Source organism: Cheilinus undulatus, linkage group 5, assembly GCF_018320785.1.
Source record: "Cheilinus undulatus linkage group 5, ASM1832078v1, whole genome shotgun sequence".
NCBI classification, from domain to species: domain Eukaryota; kingdom Metazoa; phylum Chordata; class Actinopteri; order Labriformes; family Labridae; genus Cheilinus; species Cheilinus undulatus.
Genome location: NC_054869.1, coordinates 24,360,810 through 24,376,771, shown reverse-complemented (window position 1 = coordinate 24,376,771; position 15,962 = coordinate 24,360,810). Strand labels below are relative to the sequence as shown.

The 15,962-nt window shown below is 43.7% G+C and overlaps 1 protein-coding gene across 1 annotated transcript in view; it reads right to left on the bottom strand.

Moving 5' to 3' along the window:
* Window positions 1-15,962, bottom strand: part of LOC121509581 (protein unc-13 homolog B-like) — a 260,714-nt gene that overhangs the window by 171,927 nt on the left and 72,825 nt on the right. The gene's annotated exons all lie outside the window — the stretch shown is intronic.

Here is a 15,962-nt window from a genome sequence, read left to right as displayed (position 1 = left end):
TTTTAGATTTTGACCAAAACATTGATTATCATAAAGAAGAAAAACAACAGGGAAAAGATGGACATTTAATAACTAATTTAAACTTCTGATTTTGGAATAACATAACCAGTCCATTTCTATATATTTTATATTCCTACAGGGTTTCACACACAACACAAGACATGGGATTTTATTCTGGGTTAACCATTCTGAGAAGTACATTATATGGCACAAAACAAGGACAACTAAAGGGGTTTGGCAAGGAAGGCTGCAATCACCACTGCAATGGGTTGAAATTCTACAAGTAAGGCAGTAACAAGGGTGTTTGAAAATACCAGCTATTCAAGATTTCAACAGTTTTCAACATCTGTCTAAAAGTCTACATTTAAGTTGGGCTTAATAAATTAACATAAAATTGTTACTAGAACCAGGTTTACAAGCTCTATTATATTTACTATACAATGGTAAATGCATGTCATTCTTATCATATACCCTTTAATCAGGACTAAACCTAAACAGTTTAGAGAAATTGGAATGCACTTAACTACAGGCATGTCCTCAAAAAATTGATACAGCAATATATCATCACATGTACCTTGCTGATACACAAATTGATACGTTTCACATAATCAATGGTGTGATGGTAGTTTTAACATATACATTCCCAAGAGTGCAGTTAACAAAAAGGCCAGCAGATGGAAGCAATTATAAAACCTCAACCAAAATAAGTTAGAGGTTATATTCACACTGGGTAACATGGACTATAGTTCTTATCTGCTGCCAGCAAGACTAAAAGCAAAGATACTGGATTATTTCTGGTTTCTTTCCCAAAGTCAGGAGTTGGGTATGAGTTACGCAAGCTGTCTTAAAAAAAGGTAAAACACTGCAATAACACCAGTCTTCAATGACACACGACAAAGGGGGTAATTAGTAGTTAGCAACAACATCGAGGCTAGGCTCACTTGATTTGTAAAGACATGACCCAAAGAGCGGCACTCATAATAATGCCTTCAATCAGCTGCTTCAGGCAGTATTAGTAATCGTAATAAATAAACACCATCAGTGTAATTTCTGGACCTACATCACTACCACAAACAGCTAGCCCTCATAAACCAGTAGTAATGAATGAGCCCAGTACATTTTCATGTGGCAAGCACCTGTCAGGTGCATGCTTATTCCCTTACCTATGAATCTGATGATAAAACCTACTATGTAAAATTTGCAACTAAAGGTTACATCTGATTGCAATAAACTCCAAATCATGAAATAGTGAAGTCCAACAAAATTCTAGCACACTTATCTAGCCTATGAAAATCTTATTTTTTTAAATTTTAAGTTATGTGATGGGGATGGGAAAAAAACAAGCATTACAGGTGTGCTAAAAGAATTCTAAATGGGGAACTGAGAGCAGGAAAGGAGCTACACATCTGTCTAAGCTAGTATGATAAATGACCATGCCATTTATCATGGAGGTAGTACTAGCCTTTTTGCTTCCTGCTTTATCAACAGCTCCTTTGGTTGCGCTTCCCCCAAGTCAGCGTTAACAGTGTCAGATGTGTCTTCACTTTTCTCGACCTCACATGGGGTGATTTTTAACTGGGGTTTTTCTAAATCTTCTGCTAGGGAAACTGAATGAGAGGGGAGACCAGATTGGAGTGACTGTGCCAGAGTGTCACAACTTCCTGTTTTGGAAGTTTCCGTTGGTCCTTCTGTATCACTTGCATCCGCGCTTCCAGTATCTCCCGAGCCTGGTGATGGTTTTTCTGACTCTGGCTCACAAGAGTCATCTGTAGGTTGAGGAGTTTGAGAGGATGGAACTTTGGTTGGGACAACTGAAGGGGTGGGTTCAGCATTGGGAGGATCAGAGCTTCCAAACATAGAGCCAAGTTTCATGCCAAACACAGAAGCGGGTGATGGTTCTTCCTTTCCAGCTGGCTTGTCATCCTGGAAAATACCAGCTGAAAGGTTTTTAAAACCTGAGAAGAGACCACCATCCGTCTGTTGAGGCTGTGTAGTCTTGCTGGCTGGAGATGGAGTTGTAGAGAACAGGGAGCCAATAGATGATGTGCCTTCAGCAGCCACAGACATAAAACCAAATTTAGATGCAGTGAGACCTGGTATTTCAAACTTGCCCTTGGTTTCAGGAGATGTGGGTGGTTCAGCTTTGTCAGATACAGCAGAAACACGCTGCTCTGAATGATCAGCATGCTCATCCTTCCCTACTTCCTCCCCAGAGGGAGAAGCTTTCATTGTAGATTGAGTCATAGCACTTTCCTCTGCCTCTGTTTTGTCTTCAACTTCTGCCTCTTCGACTAATCCCTTTTCAGGCACCTCAGAGTCCTCTGTGCTTTTAACAGGTTCATCTTTAGATAAAGGTTCCTTCTCTGTTTGTGCCTTTTCAGTACTCTCTGGAACTGTTTCCTTTTCAGAATGATCTGCATGTCCAGACTCGGTGACAGACTGTTGATGTTCGTCAGATTTTGTTGTTTCAGGGCCTTTAAACATACCAAAAAGGTCACTGGTAAGGCTTTCTGTGCCAATGTTACTTGTAAGTCCAAAAAATGAGCTTTTCTGTTGTTGTTGCTGTGGTCGTTGTTGTTGTTGTGGCTGACGAGGAGCAGGGGATGATCCAAAAAGTGAACCTGGTGAACTTGAGAAAAATCCACCAACAGTTGATGTTTTACTTGGAGCACTTGATGAAGAAAACATAGACATAAAGCCAGAAAATGGAGCTGGTTCAGGGGGCTTCTGTGGTCCTGCTTGTCTTGGTCCAGCCATTCTTGGCCCAGCCATCCTTGGGCCTGCCATTCTTGGGCCCCCCATCCGTGGTCCCCCCATTCTTGGTGCTCCCATTCTTTGTCCTGGTGGACCTGGTGGACCACAAGGACCTGGTGGACCTAATGGCCTGGGCTGTTGTTGTTGTGGTGGAGGACTCATAGGTCCTGGTGATACATCTTTCATAGGCTCAACTGCTTGAGATGTCATAACTTCTGGTGAGTTGGTACCAACACTTTTTTCTTCATCTGGTAATGGGACCACCGTAACAGAGCTGTTGCTTTCAACAAGTTTCTCTGTTTCCTGTGAAGGTTCTTCACTAGCCTCTTGAGACTCTAGCTTAGCTTTAGGTTCCTTTACAGTCTCTTCAGATGCTCCTTTCTGTTCCTCCATGGATTTTTCTGATTCAAATATTTCAATCTCTTTTACAACCGCAGCCACCATGGATTCTGCAGCAACTCCCTCTGTCACCTCAACTGAAGAATCAGCTATGGTATTTTTCTCCATATCAACAGAGGCTACTTTTTCATCACTAACAGCTTCCAAAGGTTCCTTAAGGACTAGTTGATCTTCACCTTCAACTCCTGAGGCATCTTCAGTTGATTTTTCTTTATCTGCAATTTCATTTTGCTCCTTTCCATCCTCTCTTAAAGGCTCCTGAGTTAATACTTTTTCATCTAAAACTTCAGGTTGCTCTTCCACACCAACTTTTAAGGGCTCCTCCATCTCTTTTTCTACTCCTGGAATTGTAACACTTTTCTCCACTACTTTTACTTGTTCATCTTCCACCATATCTGATATTTTAGGTGTGTCATCTTTATGTTCTACACTTTGTGGCATCTCTATATGGTCAGTTTTGTCTGAGCTTTCCGAGGCAGACATGTCGCTTTCATCACCTGTACTCTGTACAGTCAAGTGTTCTGTCTCTGATGCAGGAGCATGTTTTTCAGAATCATTTATGTCTTTAAATCCCTCTTTGGGATATAAATGGTCTTCACTTTCTAGTTTTCCAGCTTGTTGGTCCAGTGATGTCTCTTTCTCTAGCTGATTACTTGTAATACTTGTTGCATCTTTGACAGAAGCATCAGCAGTATCTGGGGTATCTTCATCAATACGTTTTCCCATTGTGGCTATTTTTTCTAATTCCAGATGCGGCTCTGATACGGGAACAGTATTTTCAGATGTAGTTTTATTTGCATCCATACCTGAATCTTGAACGTCTTTGCATGCAGTGATCTGACCCTCAGCTTCTTTTGATAGGTCTGAGGTTTTCAATTCTTCTGTGACAAGCTCATCCTTTTTAGTATCAGTTATTTCTGGCTCTGTCTTGGATTCCTCCTTGAAAGACATTCCAAATAGCCCAAATCCAGATTTAGATTTATTGCCATCAGAAGTTCCACCAAGAGAAAACACAGAAGACACTTTGAAACCACCCTCTGATTCAGATGGTTTGGAAGCTGCAGGATGGGATTCTGATGCTTGCTGACTCTGTCCACCAAACATTGAGAAAATTCCTTTTCCTGAGGGTTCTGAACTTTTCTGTCCTGCCGATGTGACTGCCGGTCCTGGTGTGGGCATTCTGGGTCCACTTTCGGATTGGGCACCAAGACCTCCAAGTTTAGAAAATAAGCCCGCCCCAGGAGTGTCCTTTGTAGCAGAACCAGGGAGGATGCCACCAAATAAAGAAGATCCAGTTGAAGGTCCTCTTGGTGGGGCACTACTACCAGGAGGACCTCTGGGACGTGGTGGTTGCTGGGGTGCAGGTGTAGCAGATGCACCAAACATAGAAAACAGACCTTTAGCTGGAGGTTCTTTGGGTGGTGGACCTCTAGGTCTCACACCAGTTGGACCTCTCGGACCAGGTGGTGGCTGACTGCTGGATCCACCAAACATAGAGAATAAACCTTTACCCTGTGTCTCTTGTGGGGCTGACACTGGTGATGGATCTTTGGATCCTGGTGAGGATGAAGTACTAGATCCCCCAAACATTGAAAGCAACCCGGTGCCAGGTGTGTCTTTGGTTGATGAGCTGGGAAGAATGCCACCAAGTAATGATAATCCACTTTGAGACGATGTCTGCTGTTGAGTTGCAGAAGAGGCACTGAAAGCAGAAAATAAACCTTTTGCTGGTTGGTCATTGATCTGTTCAGTTTCAGTCTTATCAACCTTGGCAGTCAGGCTGTCCTCTTTGTCAGTTTTGACTTCCTCTGAGAGAGATTTGACAAGAGTGGGTTCAACAGTAGATAAGGTGACATCTTTTTCAGTTTTGTCATCGGAAAATGCAGGTACTTTTTTCAGGGACAGCTCATCAAGCAACTTGTCTTCTTCAGGTAACACATCTGAAGTTATCTGTTTTTCCTTGCTGACTAACTCTTCAGGAGTTTCAACATGGTCTGGTGATAGTGGCTCTGAAGTTGTCATTTTATCTTGGAGAGTGCTGAGAGGCTTAACCTCTTCTTGTGATGCTGTTTTGCTGTCCATCGAAGACAATGCAAGTGGAGGTTCACATTCTTCAGTGGTATCTGCTTCCTTTTCAGCTTTTGAAGCAGTATCTTCTGTTTTCAAACTTATCTCTGTAGGAATGCACTGAGAGTCATTTTCCTTTACATCTGTTGTAGTCAGCGTAACTGAGACCTCTGGTTTAGGTGTTGGGACTTGCTCAGATTCAGTGGTCGTCTTTGTAGCATTAGTTTCTGTGGTCTTAACATCCTCAGAAGTAGCAGATAGTGCAGCAATGTCACTGGACAAAGTATCATTACATCCTGGTTGTGGGACTGGGATAGAAGTGGAATCTTCAGAAGCACTGACCCCTGGCAGTTCAGGCTTACTACTTTTATTGATCTCATTGTCAGTTGTCTCTTCTTCTGGTGAACTTGCTGCTGAGACAAAAATATGAGGTAGTCTTACATAAGGTTTTGGTGCATCTGGATCCATATCTGCAAGAGGTGCTTGTGAACCAATGCCAATGTAGATTGATTTTGGCTGGCTTGTGTCTGTCTTTGTTATCTGAGCTACACTGGAGATCTCACCAATTCCACTGTTGGCATCTGTATGTTCTGGTGATAGAGTCTGTTTGACTTCATCGGACTTGCTCTGCTGAGATATGACAGAGTCATAACCAGCCATTGTATCAGTGGAAGCTTCAGATGTAACCTCTGACAGAGTTTCTGTTATTTTTATGGATTTAACTTCACTTAGAACAACTTCTGTTGTCATTGTTTCTATTGGTTTTGCTGAAGAAGATTCAGGAGGAGGCAATTCCTTTCTTGATGTCTCAGTAATTAGCAAAGGAACTGGAGCCAGCTCTGTCTGAAGGGTTTCAGGTTGATCTTTGGATAATTCAGATGGCGACAAAGCAGTTAGATGAGCTCCAGTTGAAGGCTTGTCTTGGTCAACAGATACTGGAGTGCAAGGTAGACGACTTGGCACATCAGGCATTTGTAGACTGACAGTAGTTTTATCTTGTATTTGAACAACAGTGACTGTTGGCTCAGTTATGCCTTTTTCATTGGCCATAGGAGTGGCCTTGTATTCAGGTGTCTTGTCAGATGAGACATCAGCATGGCTGACAGCAGGAGTTTGTGCTTGAGTAACTTGTGCTCTCTGGTCCACAGGTGTTGACTCAATCTGAGTACTGTGTGGTGTAACAGCCGCTGGTTTTGTATCCATCGTGGGCTTTGAGCCACTAAACAATGCAATCAAACCCTGAACAGGGGTATATCCTGCTTGTGTTGAAGATACCTGTAGCTCTGGTTGTTGCATCTCACACCCAGGTCTCTGGTTCAGATAAATATTTTTCACTTGTTTTACAGGTGTAGGGTCTTGTTTTGGTTCGGGCTGTGATGCAACTACCTCTGGTACAGGAATCACAATCACAGCACTTGAGGGTACAGTGGGTGTGCGGCATTGTCTTGGGTCTGATTCCTTTGGTGGTTGAAGGGGCTTTATCGTATAATTATCTGTAGTCTTACTTTCCTGAGGAGGTTTTACACTAAAGGTTGAGAGAGAAGGATCTGTAGTGTATCTGCTTGGTGCTTGCTGAGCAACTGAAGCAGGCATGGGCTGAGAATTCAAAGACTGCACAGTGGAAACAGTTGGGGATCTGCCATGCTGTTGCTGACTAGAAAATGTTGGCAAAGCTTCAGCATTAATTTGTCTTATTCCGCTATCGGACAGACTTTCTGTAGGGCTGTCCTGGCTTTCCACAGTTGGCTGCTTGATTAGAATTTTGGGCTTTTGGGTTTGCAAACTTGGAGCCTTTGGTTGAGAAGGAGCAAAGGAAGTCCAACTCGTTTCCACACTAGATGTTTGTTGGTAGTGTGGGACTACAGCTTGTGCTTGCAGCTGTGACATGTTTGAGGGCACCTGATACTGATTTTTGTGTTTGGCATGCATACTACCAACTTGTTGATATTGATTGTTAAATAATGAAGGTGCAGATGGTATATCCTGTGATGCCCAGGAAGCTGCATTCTGATGGGGGAACATCTTCATTTCGATATTTGCTGAAGAAGAAACAGAAAAATTAACTGGAGCTGAGTGCAGTCCTGCTTCTGACTGCCTTCTGTAATGTACTCCAGGGGAATACTCCAAATGCTGTTGTGACATCTGTGTTGTACCTTCTCTAAACTCCTCAGGAGCAGGTGGAGGTATGAAGTACTGTTGATGATATACAGTATCCTGAGATGGCACAACAGAAAATGTAAGGTCTCTTGCATCTTGAAGATTGATTGTTGGTTTGGTTTGGGTGTCCATGGTTAGGTCGACAATACCAAATGATGTTTTCTTTTCTAACTTCCTTCCAGGAAGGCTTTTTTCAAGCATTTCTTTCTTTGCTTTTTCATTAGAGAAGTTCATAGGCTTCCCCTCATCTGGGAGAATCTGATTAGCTGAAATGCTAACTGTAGTTGAATGTTGGTCTTCTTTAAAAGAAAAGTCCATTGGTGTTTTTTGCTGATGGGCATCCTTTAAGGTTTTTCTTGCACAAGAAAATATCTCATTACTGTGGTGAGTAGATATCTGCTTATGTAGCATCTCTGTTGTGTTGAATCCGTTCAACACTGCTCTTCCATTTTCAATGGCAGATTGCTCAACTATAAGTGATACACCAACAGTACCACTCATTTTTGCCGAAGACATATTTTTAATCAAAGGTACAGCTCCAGTTGGCAAGACATCAGAAGTTGTTTCAGATTGTCTCTGCTGTACTCTTGGAGACATGTCCAGGTAACTTTTGATGGAATTTGCAGGTGCTGATGCCATTTGAGCTTGTCCATTGAGCACAAATCCCTTTTGCATCTTTTCTCCTGTTTCCACTTGTGTCTGTTGCCTTTTAGGTTGCTCTTGGGAAAGGTGTGTTTCCACTATTAGTGGAACTCCAACAGAATTCCTCTGAGAATATGTAAAGCTTGAGGGTTTTGTCCGGACCAGTGGTACTGGATCTGAATAGTTTGTGACCGTTTCTGATATCCCTGCCTTTGTTGACATATCTAATGTGCCTTTTACAGAGTTTGCTGGGGCTGTGTAGCGTGGATGAGATTGGATAATGGACTGAGACAATCCATTGGAGTCATTCACACTGGAGCAATGTGCCATCATAGAGCTGGGAAGTGGCTGAGCAAGAACAGGACCAATGGTTCTATCCAGGGTTGGTTGCACAGTTGTCAGGTTTTGTGGTTGCCTCTTGTATGTTGATTCCAGTGGTGTGGATTCAATTACAAGAGGAATGCCCACAGAATTCTTTCTGGCTACTGCTCTTGCGCTTGGCTTATTCATAAGAGAAAGTGCTTCATTTTGCATACATTCATATCCAACCACTGCTGATTTTGGTGTGCCTTCAGATGGTTTGGGTGACATATCGAGTACTGCAGCTGATCCAGGCTGTGTTGAAATGTTTGTCTGAAGGGCTAAAGCAGTTGCTGATGACTGCAAAGATCCATGACTCAACCTAACAGATACACCAGGACTGCTTTGCTGTGATTGTTGATATAAAAAAGATTCTGAGAGGGGCTGAGTGTCAGTCTCAGACTTCTGTTGTGCAGTAGCAGAAGAGATGACCATAATTTCATTTGGAGGTTCTTGAGATGAAATGTCTACCACTAGTGCTACACCAACTGAATTTTTCCGTGCAAGTTCTCGGGCACTAGGCTTGCCCCTTGTTAGTGATATAGCTTCAGCACCATCTCTTGTTACTTTCGGAGCCACCTCCTCCAATTTGGCGGAAGCTTTAGATGTCATGTCTAAGGTGGCCTTAACTTTATTGGCCGGTGCTGTGGCTTGCTGGGTTGTTTTAGAAAATTCAAGCGATTCAGAAGACTGACTCAGAACAGCTCGCTGTCTTGGAAACAATGCTCTTCTGTTACCAGACTCAATCTCCTCTCTCTGGACAAAGCATTTTGCCGGGTCACCACTAATGGTATGAAAACTACATGGCTCAGCAGGTAATGAGTAAATAAACTCTGGAGTTCCTTGTCCCTTAAATTCTAGTGATTCTCCCCTATATGACAAGTCTATGGAATTGTGGCGACTAGAAGTTGTGCCTGCCTCCATAGAGGCTAAAGGTTTTCTCTTTGTTAGTGACAGTGCCTCACAGACCAGTTCCTTTGGTGGTGCAACAGTTTGTGGAGCCTGCTGGATTTTTGTCTTGGTAGACATATCTAATGTAGCTTTAACTGAGTTAGCTGGAGCAGTGGCCTCCTTATATATCTGTGTCCTAAAGGTGGACTGACTGGTCGTTACTGCCATAATTGTTCTTACATTTTCAGCTGGAATCTGCTGTCTAGAAACAGATGTAGCACTGGGCCTGCTTTGCTGAATTTTTGGATGGGGACCTGATGAGGAACTCAGCTCCTGTCCCTGAGGTGTGACTTCTTTTTTCATGACAGGGCTTACCAATGGTGAGGTGGATCCAGGTTGCAACGGTCCAGTGACTGCAGGTTGTTTGTGACCACTGTTTGGACTAGCTGCAGTACTGGAAGTCTGAGTAATCGGGGAGACACTTCTTGTCGATTCCATTACATTAGTGCCAGATCTCTTTGTCAGTTGACCAGGTGATGTAAGAGATGATTTTGAAGAAACCTGGATTACATCTTTTTCAGAGGCTGGAGTGCCAGCTTGGTTTGCCTGAGTAACAGCGGTACTCTGCAAGACCACTTGTCTTTGAATTTGCATTGATGATGAATGGCTGACTATAGTCTCTGAAATGGAAAATCTTCTCTCTGATTTGTGTTGATGACTGGTCTGAGAAAGTGCTTGAGAAATTTGAGTGTGTGTACTTTGCTGTAAAGAGTCCAAAGAGGGATATTCTGAGTTAGGGAACTCAGTTTCATCCTCATTCAGTTTAGTAAGATCTACAGCAATAGTGGTCTTGTCTGTGATGTCCACATCTTCCTTTGTCTCCGTCTGCTTTTTCTCTTTGTATTTTTTCAACTTGTACTTTGTGAAATCAACAACCTCATCTTTGTGTTTAGATACGATGCATGTTTCTGACAGGTCTTTTTGCTTGGATTTTTTTTCATTTTCTTTGGCAGAAAAGTCAAGGACTTTATTGCCTAGTTGAGGGTCATGAGTGGTACCAAGATTCTGAATTCTGTTGTAAGGGCGGGCTACATTATGTGAATTTGAGCTGTCATTCAGTATATGTAATTTTGGTGTACGCTTTGGAGGAGTATCCTGTGGCTGCTTTTCGGATGGGGAGGATATTTGGTCCAGTGGCAAAGTAGTGCTTTCTTTGCTATAGTCATACATCCTTGTATCGGAGGTCTTATTTACTTGAGGTAATACTCTGGGTTTTTCTGCCTGTGATTGCTGCCTTGCAAGTCGTGGTTTCTGTGGGGATACAGAAGACACAGCTGCAGTTGTAGCAGATGTAGAAGGAAGGGTCCTGACAGAAGTCGTAGCTGTAGTAGTTGTTGGCGGTGTGGGCAGTTTCCTTCCTGACTGCACAGGTCCTGGTATTTTTGAGGCTGGTAGGGTCTCACAAGCATTTCTTGACATTTTTGAAGCCTCTGAACCTGTAACTGAAACTGATGGTGATGTAACATGTGATGATGAGGGCAGTGCATTAGATTTACTTGACCCAGTTTTAGTAGAAATTCCTGTGAGTCCTCCAATAGCTGAAAATATGGAGCCAGACTTTTGTTGCGGTTGTTCTTGAGGTGTATCAGTATCTCCTACATGTGCAATCCTGATTTCAGGAATTGGGTAACGTCTATTTGGAGAGATCTGTGCTGAATAAATCCTTCTAGAAGGAGCAGGTGAGGGTGTTATTATATCTTTTATACCTTGATTTTTCCAGTATGGCCCTCCATGTCCACCTTTCAGTGACTTTAAAGTAAAATCAGCTGCCTCCATTGGTTCCTCTTGAAAGCTATTACTATTCTGTATAGATTCCACCTTGATCTTTTTGAGCTTGTACACAGTGAAGTCGACAGGCTGATCCACTTGAGAACATATTGATTCCTGAAACATTTGGGAGAAGCTTTCCAAATTCATGTTCATTATTTTTTCACCTTTTTGAAGGGCTGAAGTTAGGTCAACTGGTGCATCTGAAAGCACAGATTTATGTAGTTGCTGACCTGGGAACCAGAAACCCTTTTCATCAGTGCAGAGGGGAATTTTAAAACCACAAAGAGTCACTTTTTCCCTTTCCTTTTGTTTCAGCATGTTAGCAATATTTTCAGTTATATTGCCGAGAGCTTGTACGTCCTCTGGTGCAGCACAAGCATAGAGATGTCTACCAGTTCTGTCAGTTAGAAGGGAATAAATGTACTCTTCATCTGTATAAACATAATATCCGCAGTCCCCAGCCTCAGCTGGCCACCACATGCCTTGCTCCAATAGTGAGAGCCATTGCTGATACCACTCAGAATCTTCAAAGAGCATTTCATCATCTGCAGACCCAGGAGCTCCTGCAGATATGCTTAAATCCATAGCATTACGTGTTAAATCCATTGGACCCTTTTTGGTCGCAAGTCGTTTTAAAAACTCAGTTGCTGAATTTAAGTCGAAGTTCTCTCCATTTACTCTATTGTTAACGGCACAATTTCCTATTACTTTGCTGAATTCCTGCACGCTGCATTCTGTAAGTGACTGACACCTACTTAACCGCGACTTTTGTTTTTCCATGGAAAGATTTAGAGCACTACCTCCAACAATCCAAGGTTTTACTTTCCCATCAAGATCATTCAAGTGGTCACAGCTACTCCAAGGTTTCTTGTCCCTGCAGCTCATGTCAAACAAAACAAGATCCTCATCCGGCTCAAGAAAGCGATTCCTGCTCTCAAAAAGCTGGGTAGAGGCATCCCTCCAAGGATGTGAGGGCACATTGAAGTCCCTAATGTCCATTTCTAAAGGGTTTAACCATATGTTATTCTCAAATTTAGGCACTTGAACTGTTGGTGGTATGTGTGGTATACTTGTCTGAGGAGGGACATGAGTTTGAGAAGCAAGAGCTTCTGCTAGGGCATAATCGTTGAGTTGCTGCCACAAAAGAGCTTCTATGAGACACTGGTGTTCATAGAGCTCCGGTGGAATTACACCATGCTCTGTAAAGTTGTATAAAAGATCTTTGTAACCATACTCATTTGCTGTACCATACAAAAGGCGTTGAATTTCCTCAAGATAACGTTGGGTTGGGGAAATTGTAGGATCTTGCAAGACCTGGGATTGCAATGGCTCTCTGCAGGTTTCATTAACCAGAGTAGGAGTAACAACAGAACTTGTAAGTGTTGCTGTACTTGAGGGGATGTCCTCCTTACTCTTTGTTAGTATTCGATCAAGAAAGCCCTTTTCGGTTTCCTTTCCAGGAGCAGGAGTGGTGCTGTCACTGGAGGTTGTCTTAAAAATGCTAGATAACAAACTCGGAGAAGCACTGGTTTTTGGTTCTTCCTTCCCAGGCTGAGGGGCCGGTGGATGCTGTGGTTTTGATGATGGCTCCTCTGTGGTGCTAAAAAGACCTGAGAGGAAACCTTTTTGTGTTGGACCTTTTACATCCTTGTCTGTTGCTCCATCTTGGGAAGAGTGCATCTCTACTTGTTTTGTTCTCTGTATATGTGGTCGCCCTTGTCCTGCACGTGGCTGTTGTTGTGCTGTTTGAGGGTTCACCTGTTCAGACGGTGAGGATGACTGTTCAGCAGAACCTGAAATTTTGTTCATGAAGCCAGAGAGTAAACCACCTGAATCCGACTGTGGAGGAGGTTTCCCTAACTTTGCAGATTGTTGACCTGTAGGAGCAGGTTGAGTGGAATGTTGTTCCTGTGGTACATTTTCACTAGTTGCAAGTTTCAGAATACCTGAAAGCAAGCCTCCACTTTGACCAGGCTGTTGGGTTGCTTTCTGTTCAGGATTTGATATTTTGCCTGTCTGTTGCTGTTGCTGAGGTGTCGTTTGACCAAACAGACCAGACAAGAATCCTCCTTGCTGACTGGGTTGGGAGGGCTGTTGACCTACAGATTGAGCTGGTCCAACAACATGAGGTTTATTTCCCTGCTGAGACCCTGGCTGCTGAGTGGTTGGTGGTGGTTGTACATTATCTGTAGGTGCTAATTTATTTAAAAGCCCTGAAAACAGTCCACCCTGCTGTGGCTCAGCTGCAGGGGCAGCAGGTTGCGTGGGTATCTGGTGTTGTCTTCGCAGAGGCTGTCTGTTACCTTGTTGGGGCTGCTTCTGGTTTGGATTTGTAACCGTTGTTTGTTGTTGTGAAAGAGTAGGACCTCCTGAAAACAACCCTGAGAAGAAGCCTCCCTGTTGATTTGGTGGTTGCTGGGCTGGTTTAGGACCTGTTCTTTGTGCCTGTTGCTGCTCCACTTGACTTCCAGGTGTAGACTGTGGGGTCCCTGCATCTGCTATTTTGTTTAAGAACCCAGAAAGCATTCCTCCAGGACTAGTGGATGGCTGTTGTGAAGGGACTTGGTTTTGCTGTTGTAGGTTTTGTCTATTGCCTGGTGGTTGAGTAGAATGAGGCCCGGACTGGCCACCTTGCTTTTGTATAGAGTGGGCTGGGGTTTGTGAGCTCTGTGCTGGGCTTGCAGGAGCAGATTCTTGCCCCCCAATTCCAAAAAGACCAGAAAGAAAGCCCCCTTGTTGAGGAGGTGCTTGCTGTACTGGTTTTTGGGTAGTCTCTTGAGCACCAGACTCTGGTTGTGGCTGAGATGGAGTTGGACTAGGTTCCACAATCTTGCTAAAAAGTCCAGACAACACATTACCTGATTGCTGGTTTGATTGTGTTGCTGAGGTAGACTGAGGTTCTGTGAGTTTCAGCAAACCCCCAAGCAATCCAGTGGGTTGAGGTGTTGGTGATGCTTTTGGAGGTTGTTGCTGTTGGATAGACTGTCTATCTGAGGCTACAGATTGTTTTTGTTGTGAATCAGGCTGACTCTTGTCAAGAGGAGAGGCTTCTGTTGAACCCAGTTTAATCAATCCTGACAAAATCCCAGTTGACTGAGTGGGGGGTGCGGTCCCTTGACTGAGGTTTTGTTCAGGTCCTTCTGTTTTCATTGCTACATTTGTTTGTGACTCTTGAGCTGGCTGGGGTCCTGTCACTGTGTCTGCTGCTTTTTTCAAAAACCCAGATAAGAGTCCACCAGTGGGTGGCTGTGCAGCAGCAGGCTGCCCTTCCCTTTGACTGGGAATTTGGCCCGATTGCCCTCCTAGTTGAGTAGCCTGTGGCTGATTAGGAGGAGCAGAAACATTATCAGAGGCAAATTTTAGAAATCCAGATAATAGCCCTCCTGCCTGTTGAGTTGTGGAAGTTTGTTGTGTTTGAGGAGAGGGTGATGAAAAAAGGCCAGAAAATAGCCCACCTTGTTGAGGCTGACTATCTCCTCCCTGTGCATCTTCAGGGGATCCTAGTTTCAGTATTCCAGAAAGAATTCCTGGTGTCTGTGAGGCTTGTTGTTGTGAACTAGCTTGTTCCTCAGACTTAGGGGGATCTTGTTTGGTTGTGACATCTGGGGCTGAATGAACATCTTTGTTGGGATCTGTCTCAGGCAATGTTTGCTCTGGAGAAACCTGGCTAGTGCCCTCTGTAGTTTCAGGGATCATCTGATCAATATTTTGCTCAGTTTGACCACTGGGTTTGGTCAGCACAACAGTTGGAGTTACTTGTGCTTTGGCAGATTCCTTAGCAGGTTCACTTGGGGCTACCTTGAACAGGTTCGAAAACCAACCAGTTTCTGTGTTTCCTTTTGGTACACTTTCAAGAAGGGCAGCGCGACTTGGAGAAGGAGTCCTTGCTGGACTAGGAGATGGACTTCTTGATACAGCACTGACATCTTCACCAGATGCAAACTTAAGAATCCCAGAGAGTACACCACCTTCTGGTTTTTGTGGGGTTGTGGCGGCAACATTTTCAGAGAAAAATGGAATTTTGAGTTTGCTGCCTAAGAATGACTCTTCTGCAGGCTTGGTGTCAGTCTGTGAAACATTTTCAGGAGGAACTGTTGATATAAGTGTAGAGATAGATTTTTTAAAAGGACTGAAGAACCCTGTGTCCTCTGAACTGCTTTCAGGTTTTGGTTCAGATTTTGCAGAAGTTCTTCTCTGCTGAATATCTGGTAACTCCCCAGATGACTCTGTTTCTGGAAGAAGCTCTACTGATCCACTTCCTGTGTCTTGTGATAGTTCAATTGAGCCACTTCCTGTATCTGGCAAAAGATCAACTGATCCAGTTCCTGAACCTGGTCTTGCATCTCCAGAAAACTGTCTCTCTGTTTGGGACCCAACTCTAGAGGGACTAGCAGCTCTGCTTATAGACCCTTGAAGGGATTCATTACTTGCTGCAGATGCACTTCTTTGCTCAGATGGCTGAGGTGATGGTTCTCTTGATGTTGGAGCACTTGAAAAAAGCCTCAAAGGACTGAGTTTTCCTAACATGGATTCAAACCCAGATGGTGATGGTGTAGTAGAGGTACTTGCACCCCCTTGTGCACCAGTTCCAACATTTGATGCTGCCTGATCAGTTTCAGATGGTCGATTGGGTTCAGGGGACTGAAATGGCAGGAAAGACTGAAGGGAAAACTTTTTCTCTGCCGAGGATTCCTGGGAGGCAGGGGGAACTATGGCAACTGGGGGAGAAGTACCACCACTTTTGGGAATAAATGACAGCAGCTTTGAAATGCCAGACTCAGGTTGAGGTGGTGCTTGAGAGGTAGGTTGTTCTACTGCAGTTACACCAGGGGTATCTGGGGCGTCTGCTTTCGGTTTAGGTA